At 34.6% G+C, this 12,770-nt stretch overlaps 1 long non-coding RNA gene across 1 annotated transcript; it reads right to left on the bottom strand.

The window, feature by feature from the left end:
• Positions 1–4,921: 4,921 nt before the first annotated feature.
• On the bottom strand, positions 4,922–11,862 carry LOC107551768 (uncharacterized). Its single transcript, XR_001604806.1, has 4 exons — positions 11,821–11,862; positions 10,972–11,153; positions 6,091–6,160; positions 4,922–5,007 (listed from the first exon to the last, which is right to left on the bottom strand). It is a non-coding gene; the product is annotated as an uncharacterized lncRNA (long non-coding RNA).
• Between the last annotated feature and the right edge of the window lie 908 nt (positions 11,863–12,770).

The following is a 12,770-nucleotide window of genomic DNA, read 5'->3' on the forward strand; positions in this document are numbered from 1 at the left end:
CAAAGCAAAACAAAGCAAAGCAAAGCAAAGCAAAACAAAACAAAACAAAACAAAACAAAACAAAACAAAACAAAACAAAACAAAACAAAACAAAACAAAACAAAACAAAACAAAACAAAACAAAACAAAACAAAACAAAACAAAACAAAACAAAACAAAACAAAACAAAACAAAACAAAACAAAACAAAACAAAACAAAACAAAACAAAACAAAACAAAACAAAACAAAACAAAACAAAACAAAACCTTTTGTCTAGAACACTGATGCATTATGGCATAAATTTTGCACGGTAAATAAATAAATAAATACATGTTTGTGAAAAGTAGAAAATGTAAAACTTAAGTCTATTAGTGGTTCTCTTATAAATCAAATAAAAGCTTAGTGTTTTAACATTTGAAAATGAAGAATTTAAGAGAGTCATATAACACTATATTTCTGTAATTAAAAAAAAATCTCACTCTCATGAAAAATGTTGACAAGTATTATTTTGTGCTAGTATTTGTTGTAATAAAAAAAAATCTCACTCATGAAAAAATGTTGCAAAGTATTATTTTGTGCTAGTATTTGTTGTACTTAAATTGATGCTGATTTAAATAAAATTAATTATGCATTATATTATTTTTACAGTAAAATATACACAATTTTATAATGTATTTTAGAATACAATATAAAAATACTGCATTACAGACACTCAAATTTGCAAGTCTATTAGAGTTTTTCAAACACATAACAAAAGCCTGAGTTCAAATGCATTAATATCGTGCCATGCATCTCCTGCATCAGTAAGACTTGATAAGGAGCCAGAAATAAGAAAGGGCTGGTTAAATGTCAGTGGCCGAGGTTTAATTATAGGGGCTGTGTTCACATGAACATGAAGAGAGAAGTGTTATTTAAATCAGTGACTCTACACTAGATCTGTTTTATTTGTTTATTGTACAAAAAGTGAACTAAAATATAATTATATAATACAACAATAAATAAAAGTCAATAGTCCACTAAATTCATAAATCAGCTTTCTAAACATGGGAATAGGAAACTAAAAATGCTGTTATAATCAATCACTGAAATGTATTTTAAATTAAATTTAATTAAATTAAATAATAAAATGTAAATGATGAAAAAAATATAAAATAAATAAAAAGGAAAAAAATGAAAAAAATTCTAATAAGAATTTTTTTCAAGAAGGGGACCAGGAAGACTAAACTCAGTAAAGTAAGTGATAAAGTTTTCCATAGCAACTAAAGGAAAACATTTCACAAGTTTCAACAAATGTGAGCATATCACTAGTTTGCGTGTCGCAGGCGATAAGATGCATCCTTGTCTCAAGAATGCGCTTCGTTTTTAAGTCAACAAGCAAATGTCCTGATCCAGAACCACGCTGATAAATCCCTGTAATGAGGGAAAGAAGCCTGCTTTACTGCGCTGACCTGAAACCTGACCCAGTAATGTGGGTGACATTAGCAAAGGCTGCAGGCTCGACCGAGGGACCCTTATTTAGTCTGTTCAGCCCTCTGACAGAAACAACATCAGCGGGATAGTGTTCATCATGTCTCGACCGATGAAGGAATGCCAGATACTGTGATCTGTGAGTGCGGCCTGATCTGAGAGCAGTCACAGGATAACATACATTCACTAAAGAAAAATTCTCAACACTTGTGACCCTCCGTCTAAAACAAGGGGGGCAACTTCCTGTCTTGTTCTTTTGCCTCTTTAAATTACCCGTCAACCATTGCTCTGATCCATATAAAGGATAAAAATAAAAAATAATTAATTAATTAAATGATATATAATTATATATACACATGACTCGCTTATAATTATATATAATATATTTGATTAAAACAATGCAAGTTCCTTAAAAGTGAAGTCATTCACCATCTCTTATTTAATTGAAATAGAAAATGCAGCCTATTTATAAGTCCATTAAGGGTTTTGTTGTTGTTGTTGTTGTTATTATTACTAGCCTTATTAGCATTATTATTTGGTTAATTAAGCAAAATTTCTCTCCCAAATCTAATGTGGCATCTGTCTATTTAAGTTAGTTTTACACTAAAACTAACTTTTATCGTTTTACACTGTTACACTAAAAAGCCGAATCCCATTTAAATCAGCATAAATTAAAGGTATCACAACAAATAAAACCATGATGTATAAATATATTGCATTCATTTACATAATTTGTCAGCAATTTTGTTTACATTATTGTAATGAGTTTTATTTATTTGTTTAATTCACTTATTCATTTAATTCATTGAATTATTTCATTCATTGCATTGCAGTAGAATTAAAACGTTGTTAAAAAGCTGCTTAAATATTGTCCTTATGGTCCTAAAATGGTCTAATTATTCATAAAAAAGTCTGTAATACAACTATGCTGTATAAATAGTGCAATTTATAATATCCTTAATATTATATCAGCATTTTTGTTTACATTATTGTAATGAGATTTTAACTAATTTTAGTTTATTCATTCATGGCATTACAATAGAATGGGAATTTTGGTAATAACTGCTTAATTATCATCTTAATATCATCATTACACAAGATTGTATTTCTTTTGGGATGTTAAAAACACAATACAGCATCGGAAACTACCCATTTAAAAACAATTAACTTGTTATGTCACATATTCTTCTAAACCGCACAGATTAGTTTCTAACCAAACCTACGACTAGTAATATCAACAGCATATGGGCCATATTGTCTTGCTTCCCAACACAATATAAACTCTCCAGCTACAGGAAAAACACATTGGACCCGGTTCAAGTTTTCCAGCAATTTGGGAAGACCAGCGCAGTGTGCACGGGCAGGACAGGGTCTGCTTTTATTGCAAACGCTGATTGTTCTCGAACGTCAAAACAACGCACGCTGGGCCTACCATGGGCTGGCATTGTAATAACAAACAATCGAAATTCTTTGCTGCGGCGCTGCACACAATCTGAAATGTTCGATGGTGAAAAAGCACAGCCAAGCTGGGTGCAATGATCGGTCTCCGTGACATGAAACGGCAATAACAGGAACCACTAACCGGCCTCTGCAGCGACGCAGATAAGAGCCGTGCTGAATGAAGCCGTTACTGTAATGATAACAACAGAATAGTGACTGGAAAGCCAAAGATGCAGGTAATAAAACAAACATAGCCTGACTTCAAATAAAAGGTGGAGAACTGATGGAAAATGATACAAACAAGCCCATAACAGCCATCCCAGCACACCTTTAACTGACTCTGGAATGCCATTAACTATAAGGATGTGTCAGATGAAAAGTGTTTCTTTTGACAAGTCGAGAAACCACACAAAAGCCCGGGCGAGTGCTGGTAGTTTCCAGTGTAATGGAAAACTCATTTGAGAAACACTTCACAGTTTACTCAGAGTCTGACATGTCTGTTCAACCATGTGAACACTCATAATTCCTAAAAAACAACACAAGATGTGTCAGATAGCATGACCACCATCAATAGAGCCTGGCGTGTTGATTAATAGCCTGGCTCGTTAATTAAACTAATTGTGTTATAGAATTTAAGTGGTTTTTAAAACAGTGTGAAGTCGCTACTTGATTATGTCATCATGCAACACAAAGCACACCATGCAGCTATATACTGTAGAATGCAACAGTCGCGATCCAGAAGTATAAACTATTCATTTTCTCCATAGGGAAATTAATTTTTAACTATATCTTATAAACCTTAAAAAATTGACCTTTTGTGAGCTCCAGTAGATCCTCTACAGTGAATGGGTGCCGTCAGAATGAAAGTTCAAACAGCTGATAAAAACATCACAATAATCCACACAACTCCAGTCTATCAAATACTGTATTATTAAGTAAAAATCTGCGTGTTTAAATCCATCATAAAGACGTTTTTAATTTCCAACCATTGGTTTCACGCTAAAATACAAGCCCTCTATACATAATATTTCTTTAAGTAATCTTGTCTGAATCAGGACAGAAATAGGCTATGCACCGATCACGCATCTTTTACAAGAGAAAACGGTCTAAAACTAAACATGTTGGTGGATTTTGATGTGAAAGGACAATAGGAGGTGGACTTTTTGCACTTAAAGAAGCATTATTATGGATTATGGAGTTGTATTTTGGCCAGAAGTGATGATTTAAATGTACAATGCCTTAATGATGGATTTGTTTTTTACAAATACACAACTTTTCACTTCACAAGACATTAAATGATTGAGTAGGAGTTGTGTGGATTACTGTGATGCTTTCATCAGCTCTTTGGACTCTCATTCTGACGGCACCCATTCACTGCATTGGTGAGAAAATTATGTAATGCTAAATTTCTCCAAATCTGTGATGACGAACAAACAAACTAATTTACATCTTGGATGGCCTGAGGGTGAGTAAATTTTTGGGTGAACTGTTCCTTTAATCAATGGTACTATATATGCTGTCCCTTTAAGCAGGTGTGCCAAGATACATAACAATGAACGGTATTTTCCAAAACCATGGTAAATCCCATATTGTTTCTTGTTTTCCTAGAAGCACACATTGATTTGATATGCTAGTAGGCCAAAATGAATTTGGAAAATTGTAGCAAATATTTGGAAAGTCAAAATAATAGTTTTCAGTTATGATCTGAATGGGAAAAGAGAGCAAAGGGTCAAGTCTTTGGAACTGCATCTTACATAAGTGGGGCGAACAGTGTTTTTTTTCTCAGTTCCCTCATAAACTCCGGCCACACACTGTCTCATCAAGATGTTAACCTGCTAATGGGGCTCCTGTAATGCTCCTGGTGTAAACACAACCACATTATTGCCCAGACCTGCCTCTCCAAGTGCACAGCCTTGCCCTCATCACAACTATAGATTAATCACTACAAATACAGACACACAAGAAATGGTCCTGTCTTGAGGCGTTGGACGCGTGCCAGCACAGAAGCCAGGTATTAGGGTCAATGGAGAGCCAGTGCCTGTAGGGGTGGGGCAGGGCTTGTTTTTGTGAGTTTGTACAATTCTGGTCCACCTCTGTATCTACGGTCTCTGTCCGCCCTTCTTTTCACATGATAGCAAACACATTCAAAAAAGAACAACATTAAGGAGTGGTTGAACTGACAGTTTTGCTGGAATAAGACTTTTTAGACAGGGTGGACGGCTTAGTAAAATGCACAAAACAACCATCCATAAATTAAATTTCATAAATCGATCAATCAATCTATCTATAATATAAACAATGTTATAAATGTATACATGTAACCATGTTTAAATATCTATTTATCTATCATATAAAAATATTTTTTTTATAAAATATTTCAGTATACATACTATAAACAATTCAAATATCTATCTATCTATCTATCTATCTATCTATCTATCTATCTATCTATCTATCTATCTATCTATCTATCATGGAAGCCAGTTTCCGCCACTGAATAAAAAATAGGTTATTGTGACTTTTTATCTCACAATTCTGACTTTTTTCCCTCACAGTTGCAAGTTAACATCTCGCAATTCTGACTTATTTTCTCAGAATTGTGAGATATAAACTCACAATTGTGAGTTATAAAGTCAGAATTGCTTGAAAAAAAGCCAGAATTGCGAGTAATAAAGTCCAGTTCTGAGGAGACAAAAAGACTGATATGTTCTCAGAGTTGCGAATTTGTATCTCACAATTCTGAGAAAAAAATCTATTGTATAAACAAATCTAACAATGTTTAAATATCCATCTACTGCATAAATTATACAATTTTTACAACTTGATTAAATATCCGTCTATTTGTCTATCTGTTGTATAAACAACACCGCATATCTGTCTGTCTATCTGTCTGTCTGTCTGTCTGTCTGTCGTCAACACATGAAATCTGTGGTACATGTTAAGTGTAACATCTGTAGCACCAAAGCCATGAAACTATTCCAAATTTGCTGGAGCACAGCATGACAAATAACACAAAATCACCTTTCAAATAAGTGGCCTTGCAGAATTTATGCCTAAATGCGGGAAAACCAAAGGGTTGGACCAAACTAACACCGTGTTCTCCTCCGACCGACAGAATAACAATGCCCCTGCCTGATGCTCATGTTTGCCTCTCTGTTCTTGGCTGTTTGTGTGATCCACATTTGCCCAGAAAAGCAACTCACTCCATCTCTGAAACTTGTGACAGCTCTGCTGTGTAGTTTTGGGATGTTATGTTGCTGAGGACAGTTTTTCCTGTAATAGGAGAAAGAACAGAATGTGATTGTGACGTTCTGTGCATGTTAAGTATATTTCCAAACAGGCCGATACAAGTTAAAATGGATCAGCTGTCTACTCGAATGATCCCAGACAAACCACAGCTCATTTACAGTCTACTCATGACAGCTAGAAATTGCTGCATGTCTGACATCTGCATGCATACTGTGACCCAAAGTGCATTCTTGTGATTTCTGCCATTTCTGTTTTAATTGTTTTGAAAATTGAGGAGATCATCATTACATAAGGCATGGATTTGAGCCATTAAAACAAACAGGTCAAGCAAAAAATGAGAAAAATCTTCAAGATCTTTAAGTACACCAAATTAAAGAAATTTATTTCAGTGGTGCTTTAAAGGGATGCCTTTAAAGATGCAATTTCTCTAAAATCATTTTATTGAAGGAATAGTTCAAAAAATGTATGAAAAATGAAGATTTGCTGGATATGTATTCATCCTCTGGTCATCCAAGATGTAGATGAGTTTGTTTCTTCATGGGAACGGATTTGGAGAAATTTAGCTTTATTAAATTCTAAGCTATTACTTGCTCACCAATGGATCCTCTGCAGTGAAAGGGTGCCGTCAGAATTTAAATAGCTGTTAAAAACATCACATTAATTCACAACACGAGTCTGTAAATGAAAGATTTCAAAATAAATACTGCACTTCAATTTTGAAGATGCCATCAGCATCTGTGTGTGATGCACAGGCCCCTAAATTTCTTTAAGTATACAAAGCTTCTTTAAAACTGACTATTCATTCAGACAACTCACCAACTAGTACTGTAAAAGATGAAATTGCGCTGTTTGTAAGTATTCAATGTAGATAATGTCAGAGCAAAATAGGAGGTCAGAGAGATCTTGCATAATGTTTCTCCAAGATTTCGATTCTATGAAAAGACATGTAGAGGCAATGGCGTCTATAAAAACAAGCCCGGTACGCTGAACACGTGCCAGGCAGAAGACCGACAGAACAGAGTAGAGTACCGAAAACCAGATCCGTGTCAATCTGGATGACCTATGACCACACATCCATGTGAATAACGTGCCCTCCGTTTCCGTGTCGCGATGACACAAACAGCACTGACTGGAAGTGGGGAAAGTGGGTGGCAGTGTGGTTTTGAAAGCGAGCCCAGATGCCGAGCGAAACATCTTCAGACTTTACACTCTACTGTGAAACCGTAGACAAGCACGTCACTTTTCGTTTTTTGGCAGAAACTGAGGTAAAGGTTACATTTTGCGTCTTAGACCCCGAGGGTGTATAAATATTTGCTGAGCCCATGTCTGGTTGCATAGGGGATTCGGAAAGCCAATCTCTTTGCACGCTTCATTCCTGGACTCCCGCCATTGAGACTGGATGCTGCAAAGTTCACAGTTATTGCACAGAGAGCCGCATGCATGACTCTCGCCTGTATGCGGGACGGCTCTTACAAAGTGTGAAGTCACGAACACCCACATGGGATTACCGTGCGAGAGCTGCCCATCATGTCACATCGGACAGAGCAAATGAATCAGACAGGGTGCACATGTGCTCATCAAAAATACCTGCATGCCATGCAGCTCACATTCACAAATCTGCTCACACGGTTCACGAGGGATGGAGAAAAGTGAAATGCAAAAGTGCAAAAGTGCAAAAATGCAGAAGAAAGAAACTAATTTGGATGTTGGCCTGTTTACATTTTATACTTTTTTTCTTTTTATAATTTGATATAATATAATATAATATAATATCACCATTTAAAAGTTGTCAAGAATTTTGGGGGGGGGGTCAAGGATGCATAAAATTTATTAAAATATTATTACAAATACATTATTAGATTTTACATTATTGCAAAAAACACATTTCTTTTGAACTTCCTATTCAACAAAGAAACGTTCAATATATATTAAGCAGGACAACAGTTTTCAACATTGATCATAAGAAATGTTTCTTGAGCAGCAAATCAGCATATATTCCAATATTTCTGAAGGATCGTGTGACACTGAAGACTGGAGTAATGATGGTGAAAATTCAGCTTTAAATCACAGCTATAAATTACATTTTAAAATATATATGAATAGGAAACTGTTATTTTGTACGGTAGTAATATTTCTAAATATTACTGCTACTGTCATTTTGGCAAATAAATGCAGCCTTCGTGAAGGACAAAAAAACTATACATAACCACCATACTTTTTCTTTACCCCATCATCACAGACTATATGTAAACTAACTGAATAACATAATTGCACATTGCCTTGTAAAGACAAATTTAATTAATTAACTAAATTTCAAATTTCACTAAATTCCAAACCTAAACGGCTACTGCTCTCACTGTCTTCAAGTGTTTCGCTTCAATATGAAATTGAGCCAACAATATGACTGTTCTATAAACAAATTCGATTAAGTTATGTGATGAGGTGGACATGGGAAATCTTGTCAAGCATGAAAACAACACATATTTTAAATAAGAGCTAAGTAAACCTTACCAGCTTTTCAACATGGCTCCTTTAGAGGCCAATGATGTCACTTCCTGTTTCCTAAAAGTGTATAATATAATATAAATAGAAGTGTATAATTCTTTTTTTTATTATATATTAAGCTTGCAATACACTTTTTTGTTTAGTGCACCTAAAATAAGGACATAAATGTTATTACTGTTTCAGAGCAACTGCTTTATAGACAAATGTGACCCTGGAGCACAAAACCAGTCTTAAGTCGCTTGAGTATATTTTTAACAATAGCTAAAAAAAAACATTGTATGGGTCAAAATTATTGATTTTTCTTTTAAGCCAAAAATCATTAGGATATTAAGTAAAGATCATGTTCCATGAAGATATTTTGTAAATTTCTTACTGTAAATATATCAAAACTTAATTTTTGATTAGTAATATGCATTGCTAAGAGCTTCATTTGGACAACTCTAAAGGTGATTTTTTTCAGTATTTTGATTTTGTTGCACCCTAAGATTCCAGATTTTCAAATAGTTGTATCTCGGCCAAATATTGTCCTATCCTAACAAACATACATCAATGGAAATCTTATTTATTCAACTTTCAATTTCAAAAAATTGACCCTTATGACTGGTTTTGTGGTCCAGGGTCACAAATGAAAACATGGACTATTATAGCAGATTGTGGAAAACAGAAAGGAGATTCTTGCGATGTCAAGGCATAAACCAAGTGAGAATAAATAAACAAACAGGTGGAATGCTGAGGTCAGATTTCTACCAGCATGCTTACTGCATGGCTGTAGAAACACGTCCCTCAAGGCTTACACAGTGTTAGCTGAAGAGAAGAGAGGATGTTTTCCAACCCATTATCATCCGCTGAAACCAAGCTCCACCATGGATGACAGGGGACTTTTTCTTCTCTTATTTTCATGAGGGCTTAATTTCACCTCTGCTTACTAAACTTACGAGCAGCTCTCAGACCTTGACAAGAGTTGCATCCATAACTGCGTGCAAGGTTTGTTGGCATCCGTTTACAGTTCACCATCAGTATTAATGTTCATTAGACCAGCTAAAACCAACAAATCACCTCAGATTGCTTACAGCTGGTTTTTAGCAAGCTATTGGCCTGGACACCTGGCACTGTAATGGTAACTTTTGCACCAACAACTGGCCCTCATATTTTCCTCAGTAGTTGTTGAATTCCCTTGCAGGCATCTGTCAAGGTAAATAACCCCTATTGTGATTAAAAATATTTTTTAAAAACAGAATGCACATTATATCGTCACAAAGTTTTAGTGTTAATATATTTTGTCTAGAAATATTCAACTTCCATGACTGGGCATGTATAAAATTGCATAAACTAGTTTTATAATATGTATTAGATTTTTTTATTTATTTTTATTCAGCATGGATGCATTGATAATACTCATTGATCATAAACTAATAAAACATTTAAAAGAGAAATAAATAAATTAATATTTAAATAATATATATATGTAATATGTTTATATATTTAAATATATAATTTACAATATTTAAATAGAATTTCTTTGACTGAAAATGTGCAATCTTCTTTTAAACTATGCATAAAATATATATATTTAAACTAAATAATATAATATAATATAATACACTATTCAAAAGTTTAGTAAACTTTTTAGCTAAATTTAGCAAAAACGAATAAATTGATAAAACATTTAAAAATAAATGTGGAAAACAACAGATTCAGCAAAACAAAAAGGAGATAATTCAGATTTTTTTGTTTAAAAATATACCGTAAAAGGACTATCTAGTGTAAACGGAAAAAACAATGCACATTATATAATTGTGTTAATAATGCTTTTTCTTTTATTACTGGATGTCAAAATGCAAACTTCTTTTAAGAATTATTAAAAATACACTATCAGGTTAAATATGATCTTTTTATATTATAAGTTTATAAATAAAATGTTTTATTGTATATTTAAGCATGCAAAATACTTTTTGTATTTAGTGCACTTAAAATGTAGGCATAAATGGCACTACTTTACTTGAGTCTGTTTTTCTTGTTGTCACAGGTTCAGAGATGGCAGGTCAACCACAAGTATGCGATTATGAAAAGCAAGACACTACTAAATGTGCCAGCATCAGTGAACAGTGATGGGAGACTCTCACCAGACCACAAACACACAATGACATTCAACAAGGCATTTGCTCTTTGTTTTTGTTTTTTTACTGGTATATCAAATGACTAGCTGACAGTGCATTGTCTTCTATAACAGAAAATTCTGATTCAAATGTGTTCCAAAACATGAATGAGTGTCTTGAACTAAATACTTGCATCCTAAGAAAAAAGAAACTACAATATAATGAAAAAAGCACCTCAAATGAGAACCACCCAGATGTTTTTTGCCATGTTGCACAGTGTGTTATCTTCTGGGCCATCAGCGTGGTTTGGAGTGATGGCTTTAGTCCAGCGGAAAGAGGGTCTCTATAATCCTGGCGTGAGTTCAGCTCGAGCATTACATAATATTTGCAGGAATGTGCCAGAAGACAAGCGAGATCTGTAGAAACAATTCATAGTTACATGAAATATAATCTGGCATTATGAGGTTTGAACTGATTCTCTCATCTAAGGAAGTATTTTAGGAGAGTTAAGCAGTTCAGTTCCAAAATGAAAATCACTGAACATGTTCTAGCACAGTTTGACGTAACAATTTGGCTGGAATGCAAAATCAGCCTGTATAAATGCTTGTAAGTGTGACGTGACATGTGGCCAAGTATGGTGACCCATACTCGGAATTAGTGCTCTGCATTTACCCATCCAAAGTGCACACACAAACCGTGAACACACACCCAGTGCATGCTGCGGTGCCCGGGGAGCAGTTGGAGGTTCGGTGCCTTGCTCAAGGGCACCTCAGTCATGGTATTGAAGGTGGGAGAGAGCGCTGTACATTCACTCCCCCCACCTACAATCACCTACAAGACTCGAACCCACAACCTTTGTGTTATGAGTCCGACTCTCTAACCATTAGGCCACGACTTCCCCCATTGGATATACAAGTATACATGTTTGGTGTATACTGCTGCAATCTACACGCACATACTGAAGTACAATGCACACTCAAATACATGCATGCATTTAAGAAACCGCTTGCACATATATATACGTGTGGCTTTTGCAAGCATTAACAAACCACATGTAAAGACACATCAAACAAGCACACTTACCCTAATCATGCCTGTGAATTTCTCTGTAGGCCCAAGGCAAACTTCACAGTGATTTGTCAACAGTCTGATCCAAGCCGGTGCTATCAATCACTTTGTGTGTGTGTGTGTGTGTGTGTGTGTGTGTTTAAACCTTATCCTGAAGGAGAGTTCAAAATGATCCTGTATCTAAAACTGTATAGATCATTGGTTCTCGGCTGGATTTGTTTCAGGACGCATGGTTTAAACCTTAGCCTGAAGGAGGGTTTGAAATGATCCTGTATCTAAAATTATATAGATCTGTGGTTTTCAGCTGGATTGGTTTCAGGACTCAGTTTCAGAATTGTTTATCATATAAAAGTAAACAAAAATGTCCTTGAAGGAATAGAATGTACTCAGTGCAGTGAATGGGTGCCGTCAGATTAATCCATCACAATAATCCACACGTTATCCACATGACTGCAGTCCATCAGTTAATGTCAAAAGCTGTGTTTTTTTGTTTGTTTGTTTTTTGTAAAACAAATCAATTAAGACATTTTTTAACTTCAGTTAGTCATTTTGTCATTTTGTCTGAATCAGGAGAGAAATCATGCAACCTGTTGAGTTTCTACAAGTGACCGATGAATTTGCAGTTTGAATGGATGCAAGTGTTAGCTACTCCTTTCAAAAAGTTGATAAGCTTATAAAGATAATCATATGCTTTGTTGCATTTAGACGTCAGTCAAGAGACGATTATTAAATATTCAACCATTTTATCTAATTTGTGATGTTTAAGTCATGTTTGATTTAATACACTGGTCAAAAGTTTAAGGCCAATAAGTTTTTTTTTTCTTTTAAAGAAATGAATGTGACATTCAGCAAGGATGTATTAAATTGATCAACATTTATAATGTCACAAAAGATTGATCTTTCAAATAAATCTCTTTGAACCTTCTATTCATCAAAGGCTTTCACATTGTTTGAAAAAAAAAATT

The sequence above is a fragment of the Sinocyclocheilus grahami genome, unplaced genomic scaffold (assembly GCF_001515645.1).
Source record: "Sinocyclocheilus grahami isolate Dianchi unplaced genomic scaffold, SAMN03320097.WGS_v1.1 scaffold432.1, whole genome shotgun sequence".
NCBI classification, from domain to species: Eukaryota; Metazoa; Chordata; class Actinopteri; order Cypriniformes; family Cyprinidae; genus Sinocyclocheilus; species Sinocyclocheilus grahami.